The sequence below is a fragment of the Cibotium barometz genome, chromosome 30 (genome assembly GCF_041138505.1).
Source record: "Cibotium barometz isolate CiBa-2024 chromosome 30, ASM4113850v1, whole genome shotgun sequence".
Lineage (NCBI taxonomy): Eukaryota > Viridiplantae > Streptophyta > Polypodiopsida > Cyatheales > Cibotiaceae > Cibotium > Cibotium barometz.
In genome coordinates this window covers 34,439,881-34,460,343 of record NC_141075.1, presented here as the reverse complement: position 1 = coordinate 34,460,343, position 20,463 = coordinate 34,439,881, and the positions used below count along the sequence as shown (strand labels likewise).

Genomic DNA, 20,463 nt, shown 5'->3' with positions numbered 1-20,463 from the left:
CCCATGTATCAAATGATAGACATCCGTTTGTCAAAGAACTCCTGAAGAAGGTTATGGTACTGCTGCATTTCTTCATCTGTTTGCCAAGTGGAATCAGACTCATCCAAGTCCATCCACTTCACAAGAAATTCTGTAGTCAACTTTCTTCTTGTTTCCTTCTCTCGTACGTCAAGTATTACTTCTGGAACAAGGATAATATGGTCATCTTCAATTTCTGGTACATATGAAGATAAGTCTGGAACAGGCGAATCTCCTTGAACATACTGTTTGAGCCAAGAAATGTGAAAAGTCGGATGAATCTTTCCCCAAGAAGGTGGAAGTTCCAACTTGTAACTGACAACTGAATTTTTCTTAAGAATCTTGAAAGGCCAATAGAAGCGAGGTCGCAACTTTGGAAAAACTGACTTCACTGTTTTGTAGCGGTGAGGTGCCACATAACAAAACCAAATCTCCTTCTTGAAAATCTGCATGTCGACGATGCTTGTTGGCCTGTTTTTGATATTTTTGTTGCACATGGATCAATTTATCTCGAACTTGCACAAGCACATCTTGCATCTCCTGAACCAACTGATCTGCCAACGCCACTTTGTGTTGTAAAACAAAGTTTGTAGGCACAAGAGGAGTATGCCCATATGCTGCTTGAAATGGAGTTAATCCAATTGCTGAATGATGGGAATTATTATAAGCAAATTCCACGAGTGGTAAATAATCTTCCCATGATGCCAAACGGAATTGAATGTAATGTCGAATCATTTCTTCCAAAATTTGATTGACTCTTTCAGTCTGTCCATCTGTTTGAGGATGATAGGCTTAACTGAACAACAAATTCGTACCAAGAGACTTGAACAAAGACGTCCAAAAATGTCCAGTGAACTTTGGATCTCTGTCAGAGATGATGGTCTTTGGCAAACCATGCAATTTGAAGACATGTTGCACGAACAATGACACCACATCTCGGGCTCAAGCAGCTTTCTTGCAAGGAATGAAATGCGCCATTTTGGAAAATCGATCAACCACCACAAGAATCTGAGCATTGCCTTTGGATGAACGAGGCAAGGTGGTGATAAAATCCATACTGATACTTTCCCATCTCTCATTGGGAACTGGCAACGGTTGAAGTAACCCTTGAGGAAGTTGTCGAGAGGCTTTCATTGTTTGACATGAATGACAAGCTTTGACAAATTTGATAACATTTTGCTGCATCTGAGGCCAGAAGTATGTAGCAGACAAAAGCCGATATGTGTTGTTGATACCAGGGTGAGCAGCATAAGGAACTTCATGATGCTCTTGAATAAGAATCTTCCGCAATGAAGTATTGTGAGGCACACAAATGCGCTCAGAAAAGAACAGCAACTCATCCATGATAATGTAGGCTGCAAACATGTTCATTTCTGCAGGACTGGGATTAGAAGATTTAAGAGCACGGAACGCATCTCCAAAATCTCTATCCGTCAAATATTCATTTTTGAAACAAGCAGGGATTTCCATTTGCACATCTGTGATGGCAAAATTAATGGCTCGAGGCATGCAGCTTAAGGCATCTGCAACCACATTCTAAAGACCAGGAACATACTGAATAATCATGTGGAAATTAGCCAAGAATTTAACCCATCTGCCTTGTCGAGAGTTCATAACAGGCTAAGTGAAAATGTACGTCAGAGATTGATGATCTGTACGTACAACTGAATCTGCTCCAAGAAGATAATGTCTCCAAGTTCGATAAGCATGCACGATTGCCAAAAACTCCTTATCATACACAAGATACCGACTTTGAATGGCTAAAAACTTTCTGTTGTCAAAAGCAATGACACGATCATTCTGCATCAAAACTCCACCAGAAGCACGATCTGAGGCATCTGTCATTACATCAAAGGGCTGAGTGGGATCTGTAATGGCCAAGACCGGGGTTGTCGTCAAGGCATGCTTGAGATCATTGAAGGATTGCTCAGCTTCCGAAGACCACTGAAGTTTGTCCAGCTTTGTCAGTTCTGTCAAAGGGGCAGCAATCTCTGAAAATCTATGCACCTTGTTGTGATAAAAGTTAGCAAGTCTCAAGAAAGATCGAACATCTGAAATGGTGAGAGGCAAAGGCCAATCCACAATCGCCTGAATCTTCTTAGGATCTACTGCAATCCCATTAGCAGAAATGATGTGACCAAGATATTCCACATGGTTCTTGAAAAATTCGCTCTTCTTTTTGTTGATGTACAGTACATTGGTGCGTAGTACTTCAAAGACAATCTATAAATGTTCTTTGTGATCGACCATAGATCAGCTAAAAACCAGAATATCATCGAGATAAACGATCACAAGCTTGTCCAAGTACGGCCCAAAAATTTCATTCATCAGGGTCATGAAAGTGGCCAGGGCATTGGTTAACCCAAAAGGTATAACCAAGAATTCATAATGGCCATATTTTGTCAAAAAGGCCGTCTTGTATTCATCACCATTACGGATACGAATTTGATGATAGCCGGACTTCAAATCAATCTTGGAAAACACCTTAGCACCAAGCAGTTGGTCGAACAACTCATCGATGCGGGGCAAAGGGTTCTTGATTGTCAACTTGTTGAGAGCACGGTAATCAATGCAAAGCCGCATTGATCCATCCTTCTTTTTGACAAGCAGAACCGGGGCTCCGAAGGGACTTGCTCGGACGGATGTGACCTTTGTCCAACAACTCCTGCAATTGCTTTTGTATCTCCTGAGATTCAGAGTAAGAAACACGGTATGGAGCTCGGGTTGGAGGAGGTTGACCTGGGATAAGATCAATCGGGTGATCCACAGGACGACGAGGAGGCAATGTCATCAGAAGATCATTCGGAAACAAATCCTGAAAAGGCCTGAAGAAGGGTTGCTCCAAGTAAGCAGTTGTTGATGACGAGGCTTGAGATTGCTCACTGATTTCTGCTTCAATCTCTCGTAACATGACCAGGGATGTTGTACAGTCACGTTTGCGGACGAGGCGTTTGACTTGCAGGGCAGAAACAACAGTGATGGGTTTGGCACTGAAGGCCATGAAGTTCCAGCTCTCGACCATCATGATATAACTGGATTGAATGAGAACGAAAGCTGATCACCGGATCATATCGATACAACCAAGATTGTCCCAATATCATGTCATAATGTGACAACGGCATCACTGAAAAATTCAGGTGATCTTGGTAATCTTGAATCTGGAACTGGAGCTGTTGCACGTTTTGGTTACAATTAAGGAAGGAACCATCAGCAAGCTCCACTTGAAAAGCATCCACAAAATGTCGGGTCTGTAGGCGAAGCTTGTGAACCAAAGAAGTGCCCACAAAATTAGTGGAATAGACATTGTCCACCAGCACATTGATGGGATGGTCGCCAATGAAGCCCAGAAGACTAAGGACCTGTTTGGAAAGATTCACCGGAAGAGGGTTGATACTTTGGCCATTAAGCATCAGGGTACTGACAAACTCAGAAACGGGAACAGAACAAGCTATCTGTTTGTTCTTGTCTTTCACGGGAGGCGGGTCATGATCAGCATGGTGACAACTGTCCACCTGAGAATTGCGCCGAGTGTTGGAGGGTTTAGGACGCTGAGGACATTCATACCACCGGTGATCGCCAGAACAAATTATGCAGAGGCTGGGCGACTAGGTTGGGATGAAGTGGCAGTTGATGAAGAGGTTTGCTGTCCTAAAGAGGTTTCTCGCTTGAAGTTGTGCCAATCATTGCTGCGACGGTCCTATCGAGACCGATCTCGGTTTCTGCTGCCAGAGGATTCGGTCTGAGAGGATCCTGCATTTGACGCGGAAGCTTGCCCGGAAAAGCGGGGCCGGAAGGACTGTTGTCCAGAATATGGTCGCCGAGAGTTGGGTTGTCCAGAATTAGGACGCTGGGGTTGGCTAGTCCCATTGGATCGATTCCGCTAGTAAGAACGGGCGCCGGAGGAGAAGTTCCTGGGAGGACGCCGGTAATCACTAATGCGCTCGACATACGAGATTGCTTAATCCAAGGTGGCAGGATTGCACTTATGGACTTCGTCTTGGATCGTGGGTTCAAGCCCGTCAATGAAGCTGTGAAGCTGGTCAGAGGGGCTGAGTGTCTCTATCTCCAGAGCCAGTTTCTTAAACTCTGAGATGTACTTGGCCACGGAGCCAGTTTGACTCAGGCGGCGGAGAGAAGACCTGGCATGAAAGTTCGCATTTGCAAGCTCAAAAGCCTTGCGAAGAGCACGCCGGAATTTATCCCACGTTGGAGTAGACTTGCCATTTGAAATCCTGCGTTGCCACCAAAGGAAGGCGGTATCTTTCAAGAGGGTACTGGCCAATGCCACCTTTTTATTTTCGGGCAATTCAGTATTTGAGAAATAAACCTCCATCTTGTAGAGCCGGTGATCGATTAACCGCTTATCGCGGCGGCCATTGTAGGGCTCAAGTAACTTGATGTCCATCTTTTGTGTTTGTGCTGTGGTCATTAATTTATATAAAAGTTTAAGTTCAACATTGTCTACCTCGGCAGTCGGATCGGGAGGAATTAAGGCATCGTCCTGCTGGCCCACCGAGAATGATGATGATGATGTTGGAGAACGCGAACGACGCGCTCGCTGTGACTTCCTGGATCCCTCGCGTTGATGTTGGTGCCGTTGTTGCATGTCGTCCATTTGTGATCTCATTGATGCCATACCGTCGAAAAAGGCCTTTTGCAAGTCCTCCATCTGTTGTTGAAGAGTAGTCATCTCCAAGGCCTCCATCTGAGGATCGGCGGGTGGCACGTTGTCGTGCGAAGTCGACATCCGGAAAACTCAAAGAGAGTACTGTGGTGAAGCAGGAAAGGTCCACCCGAAGTGTAGGATGGAAGGAACAACTGCTGGAGAGGCAGTAACAAGAGCCTCGTACTCGAAGTTGGGGTCTTTCAGTTCCTCGGGATCGTCCTCGGAGGTTACTGCATCGGCTTCCGCCAAAGAACTGGGCACCGGAGATAATGGAGTATAGTCGAGGACGAAGATCTCGCAGTAAAATGTCACATGAGGGCGCGTGGAGGAGATATTGCGGAGGCCATCCACACTGCACTCTGGAAGAAAGTGTGCCAACTGCGGGTACCGTGACAGAAAATACTCGAAATGAGTAAGATGCAGTGGCTCGCAGGTGAGGAAAATAGTCCAAATCGCCCAAGTGTCGGGTTCGGTCACATGCGGGCTGCTGACATGTATGCGGTACACCTGAGAGGCCGAGGATGTTGGGATAGGAGAGGCCGGAAGACTTGGAATCCACCCAACATCGGCGGGAAGTGGCACTGATTCCGGAGTGAGGGCACGAGGAGGGCTGTGTTCGGGAAGAAGAGCCTCGGGGATCTCGTCGATGTAACTCAGGTAAGAGATGTGCATGTCGGGTTCCTCCAGAAAGTTGTCCATGAAGCATGCACGTAGAGGGCGAGAGCGCACAGAGTATGCGGTGTGGGCAAAGCCAGGAAAACCCACGAACAGCCAGGGGGAAGGGCGCCTAATCGCTGGGAAGAGGGAGGCGAACAAGAACAAGGCGGCATCTTGACAGTCGCGGGGGGGGGGGGGAGGGGGGGGGGGGGGGGGGACGGGTGGTGGTTTCCAAATCGCCCAAGGTGGCGGTTCACACCGGCGAATTCCCAACGCACGCCCAGCGCACCCGGTGAGTTTTTGTGTTGTTTTTTTTTTTTAACCCACATGGCAATGCACGTATTAAATGTTGTGTATTGTTTTTTGAAGGTTGACGCTTCGAAGGCCGTCGCCGACTGGATGTGTAAAGGTGACGCTTCGAAGGGCTAGATCGCCGATTGAAGGGTGTGTCGCTTCGAACGGTGTGCCACCAGCAATGTGAAGAGGCGGCAGTCGCTGGATGTATCAACGAGGCTCACGACCGGCAACTGCTCCCAGCAAGCAAGGGCGCACGCTGGCAGCGAACAAGGCGAAGAGAGGGGGGGTCCATATTCAGCAGCGAAAGGGGCAGTTCCCGCCATGTTGCGAACGCCGAACACCACCGGTCAGCAGGGAGGGAGGGTAGTCCGAAAATACAACAGGGGGTCCCTCTCTGCTATACACAATGCGTGTGTTTGGGTGTGAGACCTTTTGTTCTTGTTTACATCACTTTGAGCAAGGATTTACACCAAGTCCACCATCGCTCTGCTTCTTCCATACAACACCGAGAGGAGAGGTGGATGAGGGAGTGCCGCGGAGAGAGTGAGGGCTTCACAACCCACGGGTAGGAAAAAATTTGCTCTAATACCACTGTGAGGATTATGTTGTTAATCCTTCATATTGTGTACTAATTACTACCTAAGTAATTAACTTAGAACAAGAACCTTCAGGAGAACACTTGAGATAAGATTGAATTGACTTGTTGTATTAAACTGAGTACAATAGGTCTCTTATATAAGAGATGAAGAGACACATTTGAAGAGGCATGTCCTTTGATGAAAGGACATGACCTTAGACGAAAGGATACAACTTTAGGCTAAGGGATGTGTCTATTCGATGTAGAGGCACAACCATTCATCAAGGGATACAACCATTCGTCGAAGGGATGTGGCTATTCGATGAAGAGGTACATCCTTTGGCAAAGAGTCGCAACCAGTCGAGGGTAGGGGTTCCCTTGGTTGGTTACTCTTTGCATCTGCAACAGGAATCAGTAATGAAGAGAGAATCTGATACATAAATACGTCACAATCGTGACACCAATTACGGCATCTGGAAGGTCATGATGGAGTCTGTGCTGGAGTCATATGACCTTGCTGATTTTATCATCGGGGTTCCACGGCCGGAAGTAGAGGAAGGGGAGTTACTGTCAACGAGGAAGGACCGAGAGGCACAAGCACACATGTGGGATCGTGTCAACGCCAGGGTCCGGTCATTTATTTTCCTCAACTGCACACCACAAGTGATCAATCATGTAAAGCACATGACGCTGGCGAGAGGCATATGGGAGCACTTGGCTTCTTTGTATAACAGGGTATCACCCATGAAACGGATCTCCTTGGAAGTGCAGATGCGGGTTATAAACCCTGCAAAGTCCTCGACAATGCGGGAACACATTAACAAGCTGTAGGCCCTTCAGCAGGAAGTCCTACAAGCTGGGAAAGAGATATCATCTGAAGACATGGTCATCACTTTGCTGTCCCACTTGCCTGCTCAGTATTCTGCTTTCTATTCCTCGTTGATTACGAGTGGCAGGCTCAGCACCATTACCTGGGAAGAGCTTGTGCCAATGGTCTTGGATCAGGAGGAACGTTTAACGAACCCTCCTCACAGCGGAGGTTCGGAGGCCTTAACTGGCCAACGGTCGAAAGGCCGGAATAACAACAAGGGCAAAGGGAAGGCTTCACCGGAGAAGTCTTTTGAGAAGAAGCCTGATTCAGAACGAGAGAAGCTGAAGGCCGAAAGATCTTGTAATGATTGTGGCGAGAAAGGCCACTATTGGAGGAAGTGCCCTAAGCGGACAGAGAAGAGTGCTGATTCCTCAGCCTCAGCTGCAAAGACTCCGGCATTTGTGCACTTAGAGATGGTGGACTCCAATGCTTCATCATCTTCGAGCGAGGAGGCAGTTGGCTTCACCGCGAAGGATACCCGGGAATGGATTCTTGACAGTGGTGCTTCCAGGCACATGACTCCATCCCATGACTTCTTTCTGGATCTGAAACGGCAGTCAGGGCGCATCTTTATTGGCGACAACTCCACTATTCTGATACATAGTGAGGGCCGGATGGAGATTATTCTCGACAGCAAGGGGGGCAAGCATGCTTCCCGTGTTCTTTATGTCCCTGCTCTGGGTTTTCATCTTCTGTCAGTGCATGAAATATGCAAGACTGGCTTTCGGGTGGAATTCGAGGAGCATTCCGTTGCTCCACGGGACCGTGAGACTGGCCAGGTTGTATGGGAAGGCGGTGTGGAGAATGATATCTACAAGCTCTCTGCACTCTCCTCGTTAACAGGTTCTCAGGTCGGAGATTTGTGGCACTTTCATTTTGGCCACTTAAATGTCGATGCATTGAGGCGAGCTTTCCGAGACTAGATGGTAGTTGGCTTGCCAGATGTTGGTAGTAGGCAAGGGCACTGCAGTTCTTGCATACGTGGTAAGCAGCACAAGGAATCCTTTCCGAAGCAGGCTTCCAGGCGGGCTTCGAAACCATTGGAGTTGATTCACACTGACTTGTGTGGACCTCAGCAGACACCATCTTTGGGAGGATCTCTCTACTTTATGCTGCTTGTTGATGATTGTACCAGATTCACGTGGGTCTACTTTCTTTCCCAGAAGGACCAAGCTTTTGCTCGGTTCAAGGATTGGCACGTGATGGTGGAGAAAGAGTCTGGATTTCACGTCAAGACTCTCAGGGCTGATAAAGGAGGTGAATTCTCCTCGACTGTATTTCTCAGATTTTGTGCAGATCATGGCATCAAAAGGGAACTGGCCAATACTGGATCGCCTTCGGAGAATGGAGTTGTCGAACGCAAGAACAGGACGGTGGTGGAGATGGCGAGGACCATGCTGGAGCATCGTGATCTTCCTCGTCCACTTTGGGGAGAGGCTGTGGCAACGGCTGTCCATACCTTCGACCGATCTCCAACGACTTCAGTACCCCATATGACTCCATTTGAGGCATACTTTGGCAGGAAACCTGATGTCTCGCACTTCCGTGTCTTTGGGAGTGATGCGTATGTACATATTCCGAAGAAGCAGAGGGGGAAGCTTGACTCCCAAGTCCCGCAAGCTTGTATTTGTGGGGTATAACTCTCTTTCCAAGGGATACAGGTTGTATGATCCAGACAGGGATTGTTGTCAGCCGGGATGTGGTCTTTGACGAGCAGTATCCACTGTCAAGGAGCCACCACTTCTTGGAGATCCAGAGGAGTTTGATGATGATTCCCAGACCATCACTTCAGGAGGTTGAGCTCGCAGCTCGAGTAGAGCCCCCGCGAGCACAGGAGGCTCCACAATCTGTTCGAGTACCTAGGTGGTTGTTAGACACCCTTCGGGAGTCAGGTGTCACGGAGCTACCCTCTGAGTGGACCACAGAGGACGGCCCTCGAAGATCACATAGAGTTCGGGATAAAAGCAACACAGCGGAGCTTCTTCAGGTGAACTATGCTTTGATGTCTCGTATCATGCAGGACAAAGAGCCCACTTCCGTAAAGGAAGCCCTTTCGCAGGATACTTGGAGGAAAGCCATGCAGGTGGAACTTAATGCCATCGAGAAGAACAACACTTGGGAGTTGGTACCGAGGCCGTCGAAGCGGTTAGTCATTGGTGTCAAATGGGTCTTTAAGACCAAATATGCGTCTGATGGGTCGGTGGACAAACACAAAGCCAGACTTGTGGCTAAAGGTTATGCTCAGCGGCCAGGCATCGACTACGAGGATACCTTTGCACCAACAACACGGATGTCCACGATTCGGACCGTTCTTGCCCTTGCTTCTTCTCAAAGGTGGCCCGTGTATCAAATGGATGTAAAATCTGCGTTCCTTAATGGTGACCTGCAGAAGGAGGTGTATGTTGAGCAGCCCCCAGGCTTTATTGTTCCGGGATCTGAAGGGATGGTTTACAGGTTACGTAAGGCCTTGTATGGTCTTAAGCAGGCTCCCAGGGCTTGGAATCAGAAGATTGATTCCTTCTTTACTCGGACTGGATTTCAGAGATCGGTTGCAGATCCAAACCTGTATCTCTTTCGGGAACGCGGCATGGTCACGCTTATCATCCTTTATGTGGATGATCTCATTCTCACTGGCGGTCATGTGGAGCACATTAGAGTGACGAAGGCTGCCTTGTCAAAGGAGTTTGAGATGACCGACTTAGGCTTACTCCACTTCTTTTTGGGATTGGAGATCTGGCAGACCCAGAGGGGGTTTTTCGTCTCTTAGCAGCGGTATGTTCATGAGTTGCTTGAGGCCTTTGGGATGGAGAAGTGCAAGCCTATTACTTCGCCGATGGACCCGAACATAAAAATAATCGTTACTGATCCTTGTGAGCCAGTTGATGCCTCGCAGTACCGGAAGTTGGTTGGTTCATTGATCTGGTTACTGAACACGAGATTGGACTTGAGCTTCTCCGTGGGGCTGTTGAGCTCTTTTATGCAGATGCCATTGAAGACTCATTGGGACGCAGGATTGCGGATCTTGCGGTATCTGCAGAGTACGAAGGATCTGGGACTCTTTTACACAGGAGGGGATGGAGTCAGGCTCCAAGGTTGAAGTGACTCAGATTGGGGAGGAGATCCACACACGAGGAGATCTACTTCAGGATACAGTTTCACCCTCGGCTCAAGAGTAGTTTCTTGGAGCAGCAAGAGGCAGCCAACTATTGCCCTTTCTTCGACAGAGGCAGAGTACCGGGCTGCTTGTGGTGCTGCTTGTGAGGTTGTGTGGCTGCGGAGGCTGCTAGGCGAGATTGGGTTTCCACAGAAGGAGCCCACAGTCATCCAGTGCAATAACCAGAGTTGTATAGCTATTGCTCGGAACCCGGTCTTCCATGCCCGGACCAAGCATATAGAGATACAGTATCACTTTGTACGTGAGAAGATCTTGGCTGGTGACATCTTGCTACTTTATTGTTCAACAAAGGACAATGCGGCGGACCTCTTCACGCAGTCTCTACCTCAGGTTACGCTCAGGCGGCACTCTAGCTCCCTTGGGTTGGTTTCACAGCCAGGAGCTGAGAGGGGGTTGTTAGAAGTCATCTCCTATCTACTATTATACACCAGGGCCTTTGTTGTGGGTGTGCCCGCCCTTATGAGGTGTTTTATCATTTTTCCTCACTCCCCGTATTTTTTCCCTATTTTTCCCCATTTTCCAGTGGTGTGGAGGGATGCCAGAGGTTGGCAGGAGCACCTAGTAGCTGGCCGACTGTCCCATCAGCAAGTGTGGAGTGTTTTATTGCTGGCCGACTTGATGTATGCAGTCGTGGGCTTCATTTATTGCTGGCCGACTGCTCATGCAGTCGTGGAGGGCCACCAGTGTTGGCCGACTGCTCACATGGGGCATATAAATAGGCCCCATGCCCCCACCACTTCCTCATTCAGTCTTTTGCGGGATCTTGTGTATAGAGAAGAGTTTACACACCTATCTCTCTGTGTTTCTTGTGCTATCTATTTTCTGCATTCTACTTGCTCTTGTCAACCCAAGTTTGGTTATCATTTCCGCTGCATATTCTGACATCCCTCGCATACAAGGCCTTCTCCCCTCTTGCTTGGGACATGTATTCTTGGTTGATGATATTGAGAGAACGTCTATACCTGTGTTTCCTCTCCGTCTCTCTCGCACTCTCTCTCCTGTGTTTCCACTTTCCCTTCTTCCACTGTACATTCTTTCATGGTATCAGAGTGCCGGTGAAGAACAATGTTGGATGCTCCCTCCTCTCCCTCCTGCGTTTTCAGCAAGGTGGACAGATCTGCGTTTTTTTCCTCTCATGTTGCTGCTGGTCGCCTGCCTCTTTCAGGCGCTTCTCCATTGCAGCCCGTGGTCATCCATAGCTGGTTTGACCTCCTGAGACCTCGATTGCAGAGAAAGGAGGGTGTTTTGCCTGTGAGGTGTGATCCTTTCACATGGATCACTTGTTTGTTGCTGATTCTTGGGATCTGATTCTACTTATGGAACAGTCTTCTACTCTCAGTGATGCTTTTGAGGACTTTGTTACCACTACAATTTATATTCCTACTTCCCTTCCTCATTGTGAGGAGTCTACCTCTGCCTCTCTTTGTGATGCTTCTGAGGATGCCCCTCCCCCTACCCGTTCTGCATTTGGTTTGCTGTGGTGTCCGGGTTTGTTGTTTTGGAGGATGGATTTTTGGACCCAGTGGGATGCTTTGGATCAGTGGTTGCTAACCGTGCCCGGGCACAGTGGTACTTCCAGAGTTTTTTGGATTTGGATCAGAATCAGGTTGGGCTTGAGCCGTGTACAAGTCCGACGACATCTTTTTTCAGAGGGGGATGTGGAGTCCTTTCATCTAGCGCTGCCCACCTCAGTGGAGTGTGCTTATGTACAACATTGGGCAACTCATGGTACGGAGTTTGAGCAGATAGACCCCATCTTTTCTACAGAGTCTTTACATCTTGCGATGCCGACCTTTTCAAAGGATGCTTTTGTACATCATTTGGCTACTCTTGGTACAGAGTTGGAGCAGATTGACTATTTCTCTTGAGGGTTCCAGTGAGGAGCAGTTTCCTTTTCCCAAGATTGATTATCTACAGGATCTAATCTTGGTTGGTTTTGAGGTTTTTCATACCTTCTCCAAGCTGGAAACACGACATACGATTTTGGGGAGTGTTCTTACACTTGGGTTTGGAACCATTTTTTGGAGCAGCACGTTGCAACCTACATGGTGGTTTTCTTCCAGGGGAGCGGTGTGCCTGGTAGCTTCTTATGTTGCTTTTGTAGCTGGGTTGCTGAGGAGATTGCTTGTGGAGCTTTCTTTGTACCTGATTCTCTAGTCTTTCATCTTTGATTGAGGACAGCGTCTCTGGCTTCTTGGAGTTCAAGTGCTGAGAGGGGGTGTTAGACATCATCAGCTCCTTGTTGCTGGCTTCCTGTTTGGTGTCCTAATTTAGCCTCTAGGGTCGACCATGTTAGCTGGAGGGGCTGGTCACCCCTCACTTATTTTACCCATATTTCTTGCCCATTTTATGGAGTCTTGGACACTTTTTCCCTAGTCGTGAGCTGGTTGGCTGCCTACATCTGGGCATATATATAGCCGGTCCCTCCCTCCATTGTTTTCATTGCTTAGCATTGTTTGCGCAATCCCTCACGTACGAGGCCTTCTCCCCTCTTGCTTTTGACATGTATTCTTCGTTGATGATATTGAGAGCAAGTCTATACTTGTATTTCCTCTCCATCTCTCTCTCTCTCACTCTCTCTCTTGTGTTTCCACTTTCCCTTCTTCCGCTATACATTCTATCACAGTACGGCCAAGCAGCAGCTCCAATTGGTGGCAGCAACACACAGGAAGCCGGCAGCAAGGAGGCAATGGAAATTCAAGTAGCGCAAATGTACAATCATCAGCTGGCAAGGATGATGAAGATGACGATGAGCTTTTCTCTTCTACGATGATGGCCACCCCCTTGATGATGATGTCACATGCATCCCACACTTGGATGCCACATAGACATATCTGTACAGAAGGTGCAGGACCTGGGATGGTGAACTGGTCCCATGTGAGCCCAGTCCGGGACAAGTCAGCCAGGGATCCATCTCAGTCGTCCGAGGTCAGGTGTGCATTGTCCTACACAGGAGTCCAAGGTCAAGTGTGCACTATCCTGCACATGAAACAGTGCCAATCCGCGCTGTGAGTCTCCCTCTGGAATGATGTCAGTGATTCTGTGTATCTGGTATGGTACCGGATGCCAGATCACTGTGTAGTTAGTTAGGGTTTGCTTTTAGAACAAGGGGCCAGCCCATAGGGCTACCCCAAGTCTTAGTGTGGGCATGGGGATGGTGTGAAACCACCCCCATGAGGGCCAGGAAGGCCCTGGCTGAATCCACCAGCCATGCGTTAATTCCGTCGCGAAAAGAGTGCTGATTTCTGAGCATTGAAGTTATCGATCTTCTCCGAAGCTTCCGCATGTTCCAGTGGTATCAGAGCCTACTTCAAGTGCAAAGATTCAGCAAAGAAACCAGAATTTTTTCTCGTTCGTGTGGTTGGTTTTCACACGCCACTGGATTACCCTTTTCAGAGTGACTCGTCTCCCTCGAAGGACGGTTGGTTTTCAGCCTCCGGAAGCCTCCAGACGTCTCCCACACAGATAGTCAAATTGCGTTCTAGGAAGGAAGTGCATTTTCCTACTATGGTGAGCTTCGACGACGAGAGAAACCAAGAACCATGGGACCAGAGTGCACCATGCAGCCCAGCTAGGGCACCAGGCTTGAGTGTTACAGATATGTTCCAGCAGATGATGCGAGCAATCGCAGACCAGACAACCAAGTTGGACGAGCAAAAGGCGTAGATCTTGACTCTGGAAGAGCGTACCCGTTCTCCAGCGTCGTGTTTTCCATCTCCTCCTCCCTCTCCTTCCGTATCCCATATCCCAGATCCTCGACACAGGGACCCTCTCGCAGGGTCACAACCGCAGCCAAGCTCTATGCTTGAGTTGCAAATGCGTGCATTGGAGATCCGACAACGTGAAGACAAAGCCATGCGACAGGTGGAGCACGAGCATTACCTAGCAGCTTTGGACGCCAGATTGACACCGGCGGCGCCCTCAAATCATTTTCCCGAGAAAATGAACTTCAGTAAGTATAATGGTAAACTCAATCCCACAACTCTCTATTCATGGTTGCATCAGTTTGAAGCTTACTTTGCCGCAGTTAGAAAAACAGATACTGATAGAGTGATCTTAGCCAGTTGGTACTTGGAAGGTGAGGCTATTCCTTGGTGGACTCAATGGGCTCATGCCCACACCAGATTAGGTATGGCAGCTTATGTGTGGGACGAGTTTGTCCACAACCTTAAGCAGCGGTTTTTACCGCCTCAATACCTTGAGCGACTCGAAGAAGAGTTCAGGGGAGCGCGTCAAAACGCGCAACCAGTCCTTCAGTTTGCCAATAGAATTTCGAACTTATGTTTGCTTATCTGATTCGGACAAGAAAGGGCAGTTTTTGTATGGCCTTGACACGCAAATCCAATGGGAGGAGCGTATGTTTCGGCCAGCCACCTTTGAAGACACACTCTCGCTTGCGTAGAGTGCAAAAATGAAACATAAGACACACTCTCGCTTGCGCAGAGTGGAGAAATGAAACATAATGGTGGCAAGCCCAAGACTTCCCAGCCGGCTTCTCCCAGGGCTATCGCCTCGGGGGGCAAAGGTCAGAACCAGACGGGGTCTTCCCCAGGACAGAGCCCGGGAGCCTCTGGCTCCAAGAACTCGAATAATGCGTCTAAGCTTACTCCAGACCAGAAAGCGGAGGCAGGCAAGACAGGTGGCAAGTTGAGTGCTGAGGAGCTTTCTCAGTACAAGGAGGAGGGTAAATGTTTCTTTTGTCATACGAAAGGACATACTTCTCGAGATTGTCCTAAGAAGCCTCCAAAGCCCGCCACCGCTGCCTCCACAGCTTCCGTGGTGAGCTCAGCTCCCACACAGACCCCAATGGCTATCCCTAGTTCTTCAAACCTCGGTGCTTCAATTGGAGCAATTATTAGCCGGGAGCTTGAAGATAAGCAGAAGGGCACCCCTGACCAGGAGTATGAGCGCAACGAATTGCTCAAGTCCTTTGGCTACATAGGTGGCCAGAGAGGAATTGTCTTGTTTGACAGCAGCAACACGGAGGATGTGGTCACGGAACAGGTCGCTAGGCGTGCCCATTTCAACCTGACTTCGGTGAACAAACAGGTTGAGGGTTTTAGCACAGGCATAACAACGAGCGTCAAGTATGAAGCTCTAGGTGCTAAGTTAGTTATTCAGGGCATAGAATTTGTGCATGATTTTATGGTTGCCCCTCTTGTAGAAGCAGACATAATTTTGGGTATTCAGTGGTTTCACAAGTTTCTTCTTGATGTCAAGTGGGACAAGCACACGTTCCAGATCAATTGGAATGTGTCAAACGCCCCAGTGACCATTAAGTGTGAGCCAAGAATTCCGAACTTTCCGCTCATAAGCCACTTGCAGGCTAAGCGAGCAGTCAGGAAAGGCACACAATGTGCGATGGTATACATCCAGACAGCCCAGATGGTGGCCAGTGCTTCCGAGAAGTACGCGGCTCTCCATGAAAAGTTCGAGAAGATTTTTCTTCGGGACAGCCCTCCTCCCTAGCGCCGCCCCCCCCCCCCCCCCCCCCCCCCCCCCCCCCCGCGTCCAGATCGGAGGACCACAAGATTGACCTCCTTCCAGGCTCGGAACCCCCGAGCAAGTTTCCTTATCGCCTTTCCAAGGCAATGGAATCGGAGTTGGACCGCCAACTCCAAGAATTGTTGCAATGTGGCTTCATCCGCCCCAGCGTGTCACCATTTGTAGCACCGATCTTATTTGTCAAGAAGAAAGATGGGTCTTCCCGTTTGTGTGCCGATTATCGTGCACTCAACAAGCTGACTATCAAGAGGAGATTCCCCATGCCTCGAATCGATTATATTCTCGAGAGGCTGAATGGAGCAAAGGTGCTCTCGAAACTTGATTTAAAGAGTGGGTACCACCAGGTGCAGATTGTGGAGGGCGACATCCTAAAGACAGCCTTCCGTACAGACGAGCCCACTATGAATTTGTGGTCATGCCATTTGGCTTGACTAACGCCCTAGCTACATTTATCTGCATGATGATGCATGTTTTCCGGGATTTGATTGGAAAGTGTGTGTTCATATTTCTGGACAACATACTGGTATTTTCGGCTGAGCAGCATGACAGTGATGTGGAGAAAGTCCTTAAGTTGCTGGAAAGCAACGAGCTCTACGTCAATGAAAAGAAGTCGGAATTTTATCTGCTCCAGGTGCATTACTTGGGATACATAATTAGTGCCGAAGGCATTCGACTTGATCCGGCTAAAGTGGCCGAGATTGTCAATTGGGAAATACCTCAGACAGCTTATGACATCAGATCCTTTGTGGGTATATGCCAGGCATACTCCACCCACATTGATAAGTTTAAAGATCTCTCGGCGGATCTCACCGATCTGCTAAAGGGTGTGAAGACAAGAAGGCAAAGATTCCAATGACTCCACGAGCGTTGGAGGCAAGAACCTCAAGTGGCTTTATCAGGAGCGTCTTGTTTAGCACTTACCTCGTGGGACGAGCCAATTCAGGTGATCACCGATGCGAGTAACATCGCAATTGGAGGTGTATTGCAACAGAATGGTCATCCAGTAGCTTACATGTCTCGTAAGTTACTGCCCGCAAAGAAAAACTACTCAATCTATGATCGTGAACTCCTAGCAGTTATACAGGCCTTGAAACATTGGAAACATTTTCTGTATGGCCGTGACTTTGAGGTTCGCACTGACCATCAGGCATTACGCTGGATTCAAACAATGCCAAGTGCACAGTGGAGTGACCGACAACACCGCTGGAGTCGGATATTCCAGCAATTCGGTGGTATGATTGAGTACCTTCCAGGAAAGGCCAATCCAATGGCCGATGCTTTGAGCAGGAAGGGACATGTGACTACGATTCAAACCACTAGACTCGATCTTGTTGGTACAGGACTAGATGACATGAAGCACACATACGCAGATTCCGAGGAATTCGGTACACGGTGGGAACAGGCATTGGATGCCACAAGACCATGCCACTTTCTGATACGCGATGGTTGGCTTTTCTACAAAGGCCGACTAGGTGTCATGAAGTCGTTCAGGGCGGCTCTTCTCCATGATGCCCATGACGCCATTACAGGTGGTCATAGGAGCATGAATTCGACTCTGGAGAAATTGGAACGGCAATATTATTGGCCAAAGATGAGGCGAGATGTATTTACATATGTACAACGCTGTGATATTTGTTAAAAGGTGAAAGCTCTTGAAAAGAAGATAGGGTTATTACAGCCCTTGCCAATTCCTAAGGGTCCTTTCCAAGATATTTCAATGGACTTTGTCACAAATCTGTCTCCCAGTCCGAGTAAGCGTAATACGCAGTGCTTAACTATCGTTGATAGATTTAGCAAATTTGTTATGCTTATTCCTTGCAGGCCCAATGTGACCGCCAAGGATGTTGCCCAGCTGTTCATTCGGCATTGGTACACGATTGGCAGGATTCCTAGGACCATAGTGTCAAACCGCGATGCCAAGTTTACCAGTCATTTTTGGAGGACATAGTTTGATAACTTTGGTACTAAATTGAATTTTTCCAGTGCATTCCACAAACAGACGGCCAGACAGAGATATACAACCACTTGGCCTTTGATGTGCTGAAGTGTTATGTCCACGATCAGCAACGTAAGTGGGAATCTTATTTGCCTTTTGTTTAAACTGTTTTGAATGATTCTTTTTCTTCGGCTATTGATAGGACTCCATATGAGGCAGCGTTTGGAAGACGATGTTGTTGACCAGGACTTCGTCTTCAGTACCTCAGGCGAGCACAGTGACGGAGTCTTACCAAGAGATTTTAGAGTCAGTTAAAGCCAGGTTGGCTAAAGCGCAAGAGGCCTACACTCGACAGGCCAATAAAGACCGAAGGGATATGAAGTTTTCGGAAGGGGATTGGGTTCATCTTCGGATTATGAAGCAAAGGTTGAAACAGGTGGGCAAGCGATGCCCAAAGTTGTCTTTCAGGAGCTTCGGACCTTTTCCCATCAAGAAAAAGATTAATGAGGTGTCTATGCAGTTAAAGCTACCTCCGAGTTGGACTATGCACGATGTGTTTCACGTCAGTTGGTTAAAGCCATATGCAGGTCCTATCCCTTCAGAAGTCAAAGACGAAGTGGAACCAGATATTGTTGATGAAGCAGAAGTTATGGTTCCAAAACAGATCCTTCTGCACCGTTTCAAGCATGGCTCAAGCCGAAGACTAAGACAGTCCCTCACGAAGTTTCAGGACCGAGGGACCCACGAAGCGGTATGGCTTGACAAAGAGTTTTTCGAAGACTATCCGGCGTTATTGACGGATTATTTGGAGGCTATGCAGCTTCCGTCAAGTTAAACGTGCATCCCGCACTTGGATGCCACGTAGACATATCTGTACAGAAGGTGCAAGACTTGGGATGGTGAACTGGTCCCATGTGAGCCTAGTCCTGGACAAGTCAGCTAGGGATCCATCTCAGTCGTCCGAGGTCAGGTGTGCATTGTCCTACACAAGAGTCCAAGGTCACGTGTGCACTATCCTGCACATGAAACAGTCCCAGTCCGCGCTGTGAGTCTCCCTCTGGAATGATGTCAGTGATTCTATGTATCTGGTATGGTACCGGATGCCAGATCACTGTGTAGTTAGTTAGGGTTTGCTTATAGAACAAGAGGCTAGCCCAAAGGGCTACCCCAAGTCTTAGTGTGGGCATGGGGATGGTGTGAAACCACCCCAATGAGGGCCAGGAAGGCCCTGGCTGAACCCACCAGCCATGGAGGGGCTATAGGACAGCCCCAGGGGCAGGCCAGGGGTAGCCGACTAGTTATCCAGCCCTAGGAGGGGTGTAGGGCAAGTATGGGGCAGCCCATACAGGCTGCCCAGTCCCCAAACAGCCTAGAAAAGGTGCCCAAACCTGGCTTAAAGTAGGCGCCTGATGCCCAGCCATCTAGGGAATGATGCGCAGCTTTTTATGTGATTTTTCCAGCATTTAATGCTGATTATCAGTCATGGGACAAATCAGGGCTGGCCGACTGGACTTAAGCTGGCCGACTGCCCTTTGTGGAGTAGTATAAATAGAGGAGCCCACAATTCCATTGTTTCATCTCATTTTTTCACCAAGAGCTCAAACATACAAGGGCTAGGACAGCCAAGAAGGTGCTAAGCAAAGGGGTGAAGGACTGCAGGTCAAGGGCAGAGATTTCTCAGTCAAGAAAGGTCAAGATTTCTGTATTTTCTTTTTAGATTTACATCATTCTAATAAAGCAAATACACCATCCGCGGTGGGGGCCCTACAGAGGGTATTTGGGACCCAATACTGTGTCCTCTCCATCTCTCCCTATTTTCTACACATCTTCATTCAGTTTGTGCGTTAATTCCGTCACGAAAAGAGTGCTGATTTCTGAGCATTGAAGTTACCGATCTTCTCCGAAGCTTCCGCATGTTACGGATGATGATGAAGAAAAAACCCAAGCCTTGATCGATGATCTTCACGTCTTGTGCTTGATGATGCCCCTTCAAGGACTCTTGCTTCTTTTACACTTGTAGGAGGCCCTGCTTTTTGCCAAAAGCTAGTCAAGCTTTTGCTTTTCTCTTTTTCACTTTACTTGTCTTTTTGACTTTTCTTTTGTCTTTTTTGACTTTTAATAATAAAATATTACTAAACTTTAATCAAAGTTCTTGTGTTTTGCTTTTTGGCTTCAAGGCCTTGTTTATGACTCTAGACTGCTTTTGAAAAAGCGGCTTTGAGCTTTTTGATCCGTCTCAGTCTCCTCTTGCCAAAGGTGCCCCTGGCTCGCGGTCAACTGAATTTGACTTTTTGCTTTGCCTTGCTTTTTGGTCCATCTCAGTCTCCTCTTGCCAAAGGTGCCCCTAGCTCGCGGTCAACTCAGTTTGACTTTTTGTTTTCTTTACTTTTTGACCAAACTGGTGCTTGTCCTTGTGCCAACATCATGGTCCTTGTTCCCATGCTTTCATCTACCTATCCAACGTTCGGGCACGGGATCCAAGTCCAAATAAACTTCAAGCTCGTACACGAGGTACACAGGAGATGTGTGTAGATGAAGTGTTTGATGTTCAATAGTAAGTTCAAAGTTCAATCCGGAGTAGAAGGAGACACCAAGACCAAACAAAGGAGTTTAACCATATCAAATACACATGACGACACAGTACGGTCCGAACAGCGGCAGTAGGGTACGGCACAGAACGGCTTGTACAGCTATCTTCAATTGGTGTGGATCAGGCAACTAGTGACAGCAACTAGCAAATGTCTGCAGCCTGCAGGTAGGA

At 48.1% G+C, this 20,463-nt stretch overlaps 1 protein-coding gene across 2 annotated transcripts in view; it reads right to left on the bottom strand.

Annotated features, from left to right (window-relative positions):
* CRY3 (cryptochrome 3) overlaps positions 1 to 20,463 on the bottom strand; it is a 59,751-nt gene that overhangs the window by 14,475 nt on the left and 24,813 nt on the right. The window lies entirely within an intron of this gene.